This window comes from Lissotriton helveticus, chromosome 2_1 (genome assembly GCF_964261635.1).
Source record: "Lissotriton helveticus chromosome 2_1, aLisHel1.1, whole genome shotgun sequence".
Classification (NCBI taxonomy): Eukaryota; Metazoa; Chordata; class Amphibia; order Caudata; family Salamandridae; genus Lissotriton; species Lissotriton helveticus.
Genome location: NC_136059.1, coordinates 1,423,847,629 through 1,423,859,744, shown reverse-complemented (window position 1 = coordinate 1,423,859,744; position 12,116 = coordinate 1,423,847,629).

Below are 12,116 nucleotides of genomic sequence, written 5' to 3'. Positions count from 1 at the left end.
GTGCCTGGCTGCTCTTCACTGAAAAGCTGGTTCTGCAACATTATTAGCATACGTTTGCTCCTGCTGGGTCAGTCGAGCAGCGAATTTCTACTTAACCACCTGCTATCATGAGAGACATCAGGGCTGCATCTTTTGAGCCCAGTACTGAGCCTGAAAAGCGTTTCCAACCCCACTTACAAGTGAAACTTGCTAAAATGTGCCTGGATGCTCTTCACTGAAAAGCTTGGTTCTGCATACATTTTTAGCATACGTTTGCTCCTGCTGGGTCAGCCGAGCAGCGAATTTCTAATTAACCACCTGCTATCATGAGAGACATCAGGGCTGCATCTTTTGAGCCCAGTACTGAGCCTGAAAAGCATTTCCAACCCCACTTACAAGTGAAACTTGCTAAAATGTGCCTCTCTGCTCTTCACTGAAAAGCTTGGTTCTGCATACATTTTTAGCATACGTTTGCTCCTGCTGGGTCAGCCGAGCAGCAAATTTCTAATTAACCACCTGCTATCATGAGAGACATCAGGGCTGCATCTTTTGAGCCCAGTACTGAGCCTGAAAAGTGTTTCCAACCCCACTTACAAGTGAAACTTGCTAAAATGTGCCTGGCTGCTCTTCACTGAAAAGCTGGTTCTGCAACATTTTTAGCATACGTTTGCTCCTGCTGGGTCAGCCGAGCAGCAAATTTCTACTTAACCACCTGCTATCATGAGAGACATCAGGGCTGCATCTTTTGAGCCCAGTACTGAGCCTGAAAAGCGTATCCAACCCCACTTACAAGTGAAACTTGCTAAAATGTGCCTGGATGCTCTTCACTGAAAAGCTTGGTTCTGCATACATTTTTAGCATACGTTTGCTCCTGCTGGGTCAGCCGAGCAGCGAATTTCTAATTAACCACCTGCTATCATGAGAGACATCAGGGCTGCATCTTTTGAGCCCAGTACTGAGCCTGAAAAGCATTTCCAACCCCACTTACAAGTGAAACTTGCTAAAATGTGCCTGTCTGCTCTTCACTGAAAAGCTGGTTCTGCAACATTTTTAGCATACGTTTGCTCCTGCTGGGTCAGCCGAGCAGCGAATTTCTAATTAACCACCTGCTATCGTGAGAGACATCAGGGCTGCATCTTTTGAGCCCAGTACTGAGCCTGAAAAGCGTTTCCAACCCCACTTACAAGTGAAACTTGCTAAAATGTGCCTCTCTGCTCTTCACTGAAAAGCTTGGTTCTGCATACATTTTTAGCATACGTTTGCTCCTGCTGGGTCAGCCGAGCAGCAAATTTCTAATTAACCACCTGCTATCATGAGAGACATCAGGGCTGCATCTTTTGAGCCCAGTACTGAGCCTGAAAAGCGTTTCCAACCCCACTTACAAGTGAAACTTGCTAAAATGTGCCTGGCTGCTCTTCACTGAAAAGCTGGTTCTGCAACATTTTTAGCATACGTTTGCTCCTGCTGGGTCAGCCGAGCAGCAAATTTCTACTTAACCACCTGCTATCATGAGAGACATCAGGGCTGCATCTTTTGAGCCCAGTACTGAGCCTGAAAAGCGTTTCCAACCCCACTTACAAGTGAAACTTGCTAAAATGTGCCTGGCTGCTCTTCAGTGAAAAGCTTGGTTCTGCATACATTTTTAGCATACGTTTGCTCCTACCGGGTCAGCCTAGCAGTGAATTTCTAATTAACCACCTGCTATCATGAGAGACATCAGGGCTGCATCTTTTGAGCCCAGTACTGAGCCTGAAAAGCATTTCCAACCCCACTTACAAGTGAAACTTGCTAAAATGTGCCCTCTCTGCTCTTCACTGAAAAGCTTGGTTCTGCATACATTTTTAGCATACGTTTGCTCCTGTTGGGTCAGCCGAGCAGCAAATTTCTAATTAACCACCTGCTATCATGAGAGACATCAGGGCTGCATCTTTTGAGCCAAGTAATGAGCCTGAAAAGCAATTCCAACCCCACTTACAAGTGAAACTTGCTAAAATGTGCCTCTCTGCTCTTCACTGAAAAGCTTGGTTCTCCATACATTTTTAGCATACGTTTGCTCCTGCTGGGTCAGCCGAGCAGCAAATTTCTACTTAACCACCTGCTATCATGAGAGACATCAGGGCTGCATCTTTTGAGCCCAGTAATGAGCCTGAAAAGCAATTCCAACCCCACTTACAAGTGAAACTTGCTAAAAATGTGCCTCTCTGCTCTTCACTGAAAAGCTGGTTCTGCATACATTTTTGGCCTACGTTTGCTCCTGCTGGGTCAGTCGAGCAGTGAATTTCTAATTAACCACCTGCTATCATGAGAGACATCAGGGCTGCATCTTTTGAGCCCAGTACTGAGCCTGAAAAGCATTTCGAACCCCACTTACAAGTGAAACTTGCTAAAATGTGCCTGGCTGCTCTTCACTGAAAAGCTGGTTCTGCATACATTTTTAGCATACGTTTGCTCCTGCTGGGTCAGCCGAGCAGCAAATTTCTACTTAACCACCTGCTATCATGAGAGAATCAGGGCTGCATCTTTTGAGCCCAGTACTGAGCCTGAAAAGCGTTTCCAACCCCACTTACAAGTGAAACTTGCTAAAATGTGCCTCTCTGCTCTTCACTGAAAAGCTTGGTTCTGCATACATTTTTGGCATACGTTTGCTCCTGCTGGGTCAGCCGAGCAGCAAATTTCTAATTAACCACCTGCTATCATGAGAGACATCAGGGCTGCATCTTTTGAGCCCAGTACTGAGCCTGAAAAGCGTTTCCAACCCCACTTACAAGTGAAACTTGCTAAAATGTGCCTGGATGCTCTTCACTGAAAAGCTTGGTTCTGCATACGATTTTAGCATACGTTTGCTCCTGTTGGGTCAGCCGAGCAGCGAATTTCTAATTAACCACCTGCTATCATGAGAGACATCAGGGCTGCATCTTTTGAGCCCAGTACTGAGCCTGAAAAGCGTTTCCAACCCCACTTACAAGTGAAACTTGCTAAAATGTGCCTCTCTGCTCTTCACTGAAAAGCTTGGTTCTGCATACATTTTTAGCATACGTTTGCTCCTGCTGGGTCAGCCGAGCAGCGAATTTCTAATTAACCACCTGCTATCATGAGAGACATCAGGGCTGCATCTTTTGAGCCCAGTACTGAGCCTGAAAAGCATTTCCAACCCCACTTACAAGTGAAACTTGCTAAAATGTGCCTGGATGCTCTTCACTGAAAAGCTTGGTTCTGCATACATTTTTAGCATACGTTTGCTCCTACTGGGTCAGCTGAGCAGCGAATTTCTAATTAACCACCTGCTATCATGAGAGACATCAGGGCTGCATCTTTTGAGCCCAGTACTGAGCCTGAAAAGCATTTCCAACCCCACTTACAAGTGAAACTTGCTAAAATGTGCTTGGCTGCTCTTCACTGAAAAGCTGGTTCTGCAACATTTTTAGCATACGTTTGCTACTGCTGGGTCAGCCGAGCAGCAAATTTCTACTTAACCACCTGCTATCATGAGAGACATCAGGGCTGCATCTTTTGAGCCCAGTACTGAGCCTGATAAGCATTTCCAACCCCACTTACAAGTGAAACTTGCTAAAATGTGCCTGGCTGCTCTTCACTGAAAAGCTGGTTCTGCAACATTTTTAGCATACGTTTGCTCCTGCTGGGTCAGCCGAGCAGCAAATTTCTAATTAACCACCTGCTATCATGAGAGACATCAGGGCTGCATCTTTTGAGCCCAGTACTGAGCCTGAAAAGCGTTTCCAACCCCACTTACAAGTGAAACTTGCTAAAATGTGCCTCTCTGCTCTTCACTGAAAAGCTTGGTTCTGCATACATTTTTAGCATACGTTTGCTCCTGCCGGGTCAGCCGAGCAGCGAATTTCTAATTAACCACCTGCTATCATGAGAGACATCAGGGCTGCATCTTTTGAGCCCAGTACTGAGCCTGAAAAGCATTTCCAACCCCACTTACAAGTGAAACTTGCTAAAATGTGCCTCTCTGCTCTTCACTGAAAAGCTTGGTTCTGCATACATTTTTAGCATACGTTTGCTCCTGCTGGGTCAGCCGAGCAGCAAATTTCTAATTAACCACCTGCTATCATGAGAGACATCAGGGCTGCATCTTTTGAGCCCAGTACTGAGCCTGAAAAGCGTTTCCAACCCCACTTACAAGTGAAACTTGCTAAAATGTGCCTGGCTGCTCTTCACTAAAAAGCTGGTTCTGCAACATTTTTAGCATACGTTTGCTCCTGCTGGGTCAGCCGAGCAGCAAATTTCTACTTAACCACCTGCTATCATGAGAGACATCAGGGCTGCATCTTTTGAGCCCAGTACTGAGCCTGAAAAGCGTTTCCAACCCCACTTACAAGTGAAACTTGCTAAAATGTGCCTGGCTGCTCTTCAGTGAAAAGCTTGGTTCTGCATACATTTTTAGCATACGTTTGCTCCTACCGGGTCAGCCGAGCAGTGAATTTCTAATTAACCACCTGCTATCATGAGAGACATCAGGGCTGCATCTTTTGAGCCCCGTCTGAGCCTGAAAAGCGTTTCTAACCCCACTTACAAGTGAAACTTGCTAAAATGTGCTCTTCACTGAAAAGCTTGGTTCTGCATACATTTTTAGCATACGTTTGCTCCTGTTGGGTCAGCCGAGCAGCGAATTTCTAATTAACCACCTGCTATCATGAGAGACATCAGGGCTGCATCTTTTGAGCCCAGTAATGAGCCTGAAAAGCAATTCCAACCCCACTTACAAGTGAAACTTGCTAAAATGTGCCTCTCTGCTCTTCACTGAAAAGCTTGGTTCTCCATACATTTTTAGCATACGTTTGCTCCTGCTGGGTCAGCCGAGCAGCAAATTTCTACTTAACCACCTGCTATCATGAGAGACATCAGGGCTGCATCTTTTGAGCCCAGTACTGAGCCTGAAAAGCGTTTCCAACCCCACTTACAAGTGAAACTTGCTAAAATGTGCCTGGCTGCTCTTCACTGAAAAGCTGGTTCTGCAACATTTTTAGCATACGTTTGCTCCTGCTGGGTCAGCCGAGCAGCAAATTTCTACTTAACCACCTGCTATCATGAGAGACATCAGGGCTGCATCTTTTGAGCCCAGTACTGAGCCTGAAAAGCGTTTCCAACCCCACTTACAAGTGAAACTTGCTAAAATGTGCCTGGCTGCTCTTCAGTGAAAAGCTTGGTTCTGCATACATTTTTAGCATACGTTTGCTCCTGTCGGGTCAGCCGAGCAGTGAATTTCTAATTAACCACCTGCTATCATGAGAGACATCAGGGCTGCATCTTTTGAGCCCAATACTGAGCCTAAAAAGCGTTTCCACCCCACTTACAAGTGAAACTTGCTAAAATGTGCCTCTCTGCTCTTCACTGAAAAGCTTGGTTCTGCATACATTTTTAGCATACGTTTGCTCCTGCTGGGTCAGCCGAGCAGCAAATTTCTACTTAACCACCTGCTATCATGATAGACATCAGGGCTGCATCTTTTGAGCCCAGTACTGAGCCTGAAAAGCGTTTCCAACCCCACTTACAAGTGAAACTTGCTATAATGTGCCTGGCTGCTCTTCACTGAAAAGCTGGTTCTGCATACATTTTTGGCCTACGTTTGCTCCTGCTGGGTGAGCCGAGCAGAAAATTTCTACTTAACCACCTGCTATCATGAGAGACATCAGGGCTGCATCTTTAGAGCCCAGTACTGAGCCTGAAAGCATTTCCAACCCCACTTACAAGTGAAACTTGCTAAAATGTGCTTGGCTGCTCTTCACTGAAAAGCTGGTTCTGCATACATTTTTGGCATACGTTTGCTCCTGCTGGGTCAGTCGAGCAGCGAATTTCTAATTAACCACCTGCTATCATGAGAGACATCAGGGCTGCATCTTTTGAGCCCAGTACTGAGCCTGAAAAGCGTTTCCAACCCCACTTACAAGTGAAACTTGCTAAAATGTGCCTCTCTGCTCTTCACTGAAAAGCTTGGTTCTGCATACATTTTTAGCATACGTTTGCTCCTGCTGGGTCAGCCGAGCAGCAAATTTCTAATTAACCACCTGCTATCATGAGAGACATCAGGGCTGCATCTTTTGAGCCCAGTACTGAGCCTGAAAAGCGTTTCCAACCCCACTTACAAGTGAAACTTGCTAAAATGTGCCTGGATGCTCTTCACTGAAAAGCTTGGTTCTGCATACATTTTTAGCATACGTTTGCTCCTGTTGGGTTAGCCGAGCAGCGAATTTCTAATTAACCACCTGCTATCATGAGAGACATCAGGGCTGCATCTTTTGAGCCAGTATTGAGCCTGAAAAGCATTTCCAACCCCACTTACAAGTGAAACTTGCTAAAATGTGCCTGGCTGCTCTTCACTGAAAAGCTGGTTAGGCAACATTTTTAGCATACGTTTGCTCCTGCTGGGTCAGCCGAGCAGCGAATTTCTAATTAACCACCTGCTATCATGAGAGACATCAGGGCTGCATCTTTTGAGCCCAGTACTGAGCCTGAAAAGCGTTTCCAACCCCACTTACAAGTGAAACTTGCTAAAATGTGCCTCTCTGCTCTTCACTGAAAAGCTTGGTTCTGCATACATTTTTAGCATACCTTTGCTCCTGCTGGGTCAGCCGAGCAGCAAATTTCTAATTAACCACCTGCTATCATGAGAGACATCAGGGCTGCATCTTTTGAGCCCAGTACTGAGCCTGAAAAGCGTTTCCAACCCCACTTACAAGTGAAACTTGCTAAAATGTGCCTGGATGCTCTTCACTGAAAAGCTTGGTTCTGCATACGATTTTAGCATACGTTTGCTCCTGTTGGGTCAGCCGAGCAGCGAATTTCTAATTAACCACCTGCTATCATGAGAGACATCAGGGCTGCATCTTTTGAGCCCAGTACTGAGCCTGAAAAGCATTTCCAACCCCACTTACAAGTGAAACTTGCTAAAATGTGCTTGGCTGCTCTTCACTGAAAAGCTGGTTCTGCAACATTTTTAGCATACGTTTGCTTCTGCTGGGTCAGCCGAGCAGCAAATTTCCACTTAACCACCTGCTATCATGAGAGACATCAGGGCTGCATCTTTTGAGCCCAGTACTGAGCCTGAAAAGCGTTTCCAACCCCACTTACAAGTGAAACTTGCTAAAATGTGCCTCTCTGCTCTTCACTGAAAAGCTTGGTTCTGCATACATTTTTAGCATACGTTTGCTCCTGCTGGGTCAGCAGAGCAGCGAATTTCTAATTAACCACCTGCTATCATGAGAGACATCAGGGCTGCATCTTTTGAGCCCAGTACTGAGCCTGAAAAGCATTTCCAACCCCACTTACAAGTGAAACTTGCTAAAATGTGCCTGGCTGCTCTTCACTGAAAAGCTGGTTCTGCAACATTTTTAGCATACGTTTGCTCCTGCTGGGTCAGCCGAGCAGCGAATTTCTACTTAACCACCTGCTATCATGAGAGACATCAGGGCTGCATCTTTTGAGCCCAGTACTGAGCCTGAAAAGCATTTCCAACCCCACTTACAAGTGAAACTTGCTAAAATGTGCCTGGCTGCTCTTCACTGAAAAGCTGGTTCTGCAACATTTTTAGCATACGTTTGCTCCTGCTGGGTCAGCCGAGCAGCGAATCTCTAATTAACCACCTGCTATCATGAGAGACATCAGGGCTGCATCTTTTGAGCCCAGTACTGAGCCTGAAAAGCGTTTCCAACCCCACTTACAAGTGAAACTTGCTAAAATGTGCCTGGCTGCTCTTCACTGAAAAGCTGGTTCTGCAACATTTTTAGCATACGTTTGCTCCTGCTGGGTCAGCCGAGCAGCAAATTTCTACTTAACCACCTGCTATCATGAGAGACATCAGGGCTGCATCTTTTGAGCCCAGTACTGAGCCTGAAAAGCGTTTCCAACCCCACTTACAAGTGAAACTTGCTAAAATGTGCCTGGATGCTCTTCACTGAAAAGCTTGGTTCTGCATACATTTTTAGCATACGTTTGCTCCTGCTGGGTCAGCCGAGCAGCGAATTTCTAAATAACCACCTGCTATCATGAGAGACATCAGGGCTGCATCTTTTGAGCCCAGTACTGAGCCTGAAAAGCATTTCCAACCCCACTACAAGTGAAACTTGCTAAAATGTGCCTCTCTGCTCTTCACTGAAAAGCTTGGTTCTGCATACATTTTTAGCATACGTTTGCTCCTGCTGGGTCAGCCGAGCAGCAAATTTCTAATTAACCACCTGCTATCATGAGAGACATCAGGGCTGCATCTTTTGAGCCCAGTACTGAGCCTGAAAAGTGTTTCCAACCCCACTTACAAGTGAAACTTGCTAAAATGTGCCTGGCTGCTCTTCACTGAAAAGCTGGTTCTGCAACATTTTTAGCATACGTTTGCTCCTGCTGGGTCAGCCGAGCAGCAAATTTCTACTTAACCACCTGCTATCATGAGAGACATCAGGGCTGCATCTTTTGAGCCCAGTACTGAGCCTGAAAAGTGTTTCCAACCCCACTTACAAGTGAAACTTGCTAAAATGTGCCTGGCTGCTCTTCACTGAAAAGCTGGTTCTGCAACATTTTTAGCATACGTTTGCTCCTGCTGGGTCAGCCGAGCAGCAAATTTCTACTTAACCACCTGCTATCATGAGAGACATCAGGGCTGCATCTTTTGAGCCCAGTACTGAGCCTGAAAAGCGTATCCAACCCCACTTACAAGTGAAACTTGCTAAAATGTGCCTGGATGCTCTTCACTGAAAAGCTGGTTCTGCATACATTTTTGGCCTACGTTTGCTCCTGCTGGGTCAGTCGAGCAGTGAATTTCTAATTAACCACCTGCTATCATGAGAGAGATCAGGGCTGCATCTTTTGAGCCCAGTACTGAGCCTGAAAAGCATTTCGAACCCCACTTACAAGTGAAACTTGCTAAAATGTGCCTGGCTGCTCTTCACTGAAAAGCTGGTTCTGCAACATTTTTAGCATACGTTTGCTCCTACCGGGTCAGCCGAGCAGTGAATTTCTAATTAACCACCTGCTATCATGAGAGACATCAGGGCTGCATTTTTTGAGCCCAGTACTGAGCCTGAAAAGCGTTTCCAACCCCACTTACAAGTGAAACTTGCTAAAATGTGCCTCTCTGCTCTTCACTGAAAAGCTTGGTTCTGCAACATTTTTAGCATACGTTTGCTCCTGCTGGGTCAGCCGAGCAGCAAATTTCTACTTAACCACCTGCTATCATGAGAGACATCAGGGCTGCATCTTTTGAGCCCAGTACTGAGCCTGAAAAGCGTTTCCAACCCCACTTACAAGTGAAACTTACTAAAATGTGCCTCTCTGCTCTTCACTGAAAAGCTGGTTCTGCAACATTTTTAGCATACGTTTGCTCCTGCTGGGTCAGCCGAGCAGCAAATTTCTACTTAACCACCTGCTATCATGAGAGACATCAGGGCTGCATCTTTTGAGCCCAGTACTGAGCCTGAAAAGCGTTTCCAACCCCACTTACAAGTGAAACTTGCTAAAATGTGCCTGGATGCTCTTCTTTGAAAAGCTTGGTTCTGCATACATTTTTAGCATACGTTTGCTCCTGCTGGGTCAGCCGAGCAGCAAATTTCTAATTAACCACCTGCTATCATGAGAGACATCAGGGCTGCATCTTTTGAGCCCAGTACTGAGCCTGAAAAGCGTTTCCAACCCCACTTACAAGTGAAACTTGCTAAAATGTGCCTGGCTGCTCTTCACTGAAAAGCTGGTTCTGCAACATTTTTAGCATACGTTTGCTCCTGCTGGGTCAGCCGAGCAGCAAATTTCTACTTAACCACCTGCTATCATGAGAGACATCAGGGCTGCATCTTTTGAGCCCAGTACTGAGCCTGAAAAGCGTTTCCAACCCCACTTACAAGTGAAACTTGCTAAAATGTGCCTGGCTGCTCTTCAGTGAAAAGCTTGGTTCTGCATACATTTTTAGCATACGCTTGCTCCTACCGGGTCAGCCGAGCAGTGAATTTCTAATTAACCACCTGATATCATGAGAGACATCAGGGCTGCATCTTTTGAGCCCCGTCTGAGCCTGAAAAGCGTTTCTAACCCCACTTACAAGTGAAACTTGCTAAAATGTGCTCTTCACTGAAAAGCTTGGTTCTGCATACATTTTTAGCATACGTTTGCTCCTGTTGGGTCAGCCGAGCAGCGAATTTCTAATTAACCACCTGCTATCATGAGAGACATCAGGGCTGCATCTTTTGAGCCCAGTAATGAGCCTGAAAAGCAATTCCAACCCCACTTACAAGTGAAACTTGCTAAAATGTGCCTCTCTGCTCTTCACTGAAAAGCTTGGTTCTCCATACATTTTTAGCATACGTTTGCTCCTGCTGGGTCAGCCGAGCAGCAAATTTCTACTTAACCACCTGCTATCATGAGAGACATCAGGGCTGCATCTTTTGAGCCCAGTACTGAGCCTGAAAAGCGTTTCCAACCCCACTTACAAGTGAAACTTGCTAAAATGTGCCTGGCTGCTCTTCACTGAAAAGCTGGTTCTGCAACATTTTTAGCATACGTTTGCTCCTGCTGGGTCAGCCGAGCAGCAAATTTCTACTTAACCACCTGCTATATGAGAGACATCAGGGCTGCATCTTTTGAGCCCAGTACTGAGCCTGAAAAGCGTTTCCAACCCCACTTACAAGTGAAACTTGCTAAAATGTGCCTGGCTGCTCTTCAGTGAAAAGCTTGGTTCTGCATACATTTTTAGCATACGTTTGCTCCTGCCGGGTCAGCCGAGCAGTGAATTTCTAATTAACCACCTGCTATCATGAGAGACATCAGGGCTGCATCTTTTGAGCCCAATACTGAGCCTGAAAAGCGTTTCCACCCCACTTACAAGTGAAACTTGCTAAAATGTGCCTCTCTGCTCTTCACTGAAAAGCTTGGTTCTGCATACATTTTTAGCATACGTTTGCTCCTGCTGGGTCAGCCGAGCAGCAAATTTCTACTTAACCACCTGCTATCATGATAGACATCAGGGCTGCATCTTTTGAGCCCAGTACTGAGCCTGAAAAGCGTTTCCAACCCCACTTACAAGTGAAACTTGCTATAATGTGCCTGGCTGCTCTTCACTGAAAAGCTTGGTTCTGCAACATTTTTAGCATACGTTTGCTCCTGCTGGGTCAGCCGAGCAGAAAATTTCTACTTAACCACCTGCTATCATGAGAGACATCAGGGATGCATCTTTTGAGCCCAGTACTGAGCCTGAAAAGCATTTCCAACCCCACTTACAAGTGAAACTGCTAAAATGTGCCTGGCTGCTCTTCACTGAAAAGCTGGTTCTGCATACATTTTTGGCCTACGTTTGCTCCTGCTGGGTGAGCCGAGCAGAACATTTCTACTTAACCACCTGCTATCATGAGAGACATCAGGGCTGCATCTTTAGAGCCCAGTACTGAGCCTGAAAGCATTTCCAACCCCACTTACAAGTGAAACTTGCTAAAATGTGCTTGGCTGCTCTTCACTGAAAAGCTGGTTCTGCATACATTTTTGGCATACATTTGCTCCTGCTTGGTCAGTCAAGCAGCGAATTTTTAATTAACCACCTGCTATCATGAGAGACATCAGGGCTGCATCTTTTGAGCCCAGTACTGAGCCTGAAAAGCGTTTTCAACCCCACTTACAAGTGAAACTTGCTAAAATGTGCCTCTCTGCTCTTCACTGAAAAGCTTGGTTCTGCATATATTTTTAGCATACGTTTGCTCCTGCTGGGTCAGCCGAGCAGCAAATTTCTAATTAACCACCTGCTATCATGAGAGACATCAGGGCTGCATCTTTTGAGCCCAGTACTGAGCCTGAAAATTGTTTCCAACCCCACTTACAAGTGAAACTTGCTAAAATGTGCCTGGATGCTCTTCACTGAAAAGCTTGGTTCTGCATACATTTTTAGCATACGTTTGCTCCTGTTGGGTTAGCCGAGCAGCGAATTTCTAATTAACCACCTGCTATCATGAGAGACATCAGGGCTGCATCTTTTGAGCCAGTATTGAGCCTGAAAAGCATTTCCAACCCCACTTACAAGTGAAACTTGCTAAAATGTGCCTGGCTGCTCTTCACTGAAAAGCTGGTTCTGCAACATTTTTAGCATACGTTTGCTCCTGCTGGGTCAGCCGAGCAGCGAATTTCTAATTAACCACCTGCTATCATGA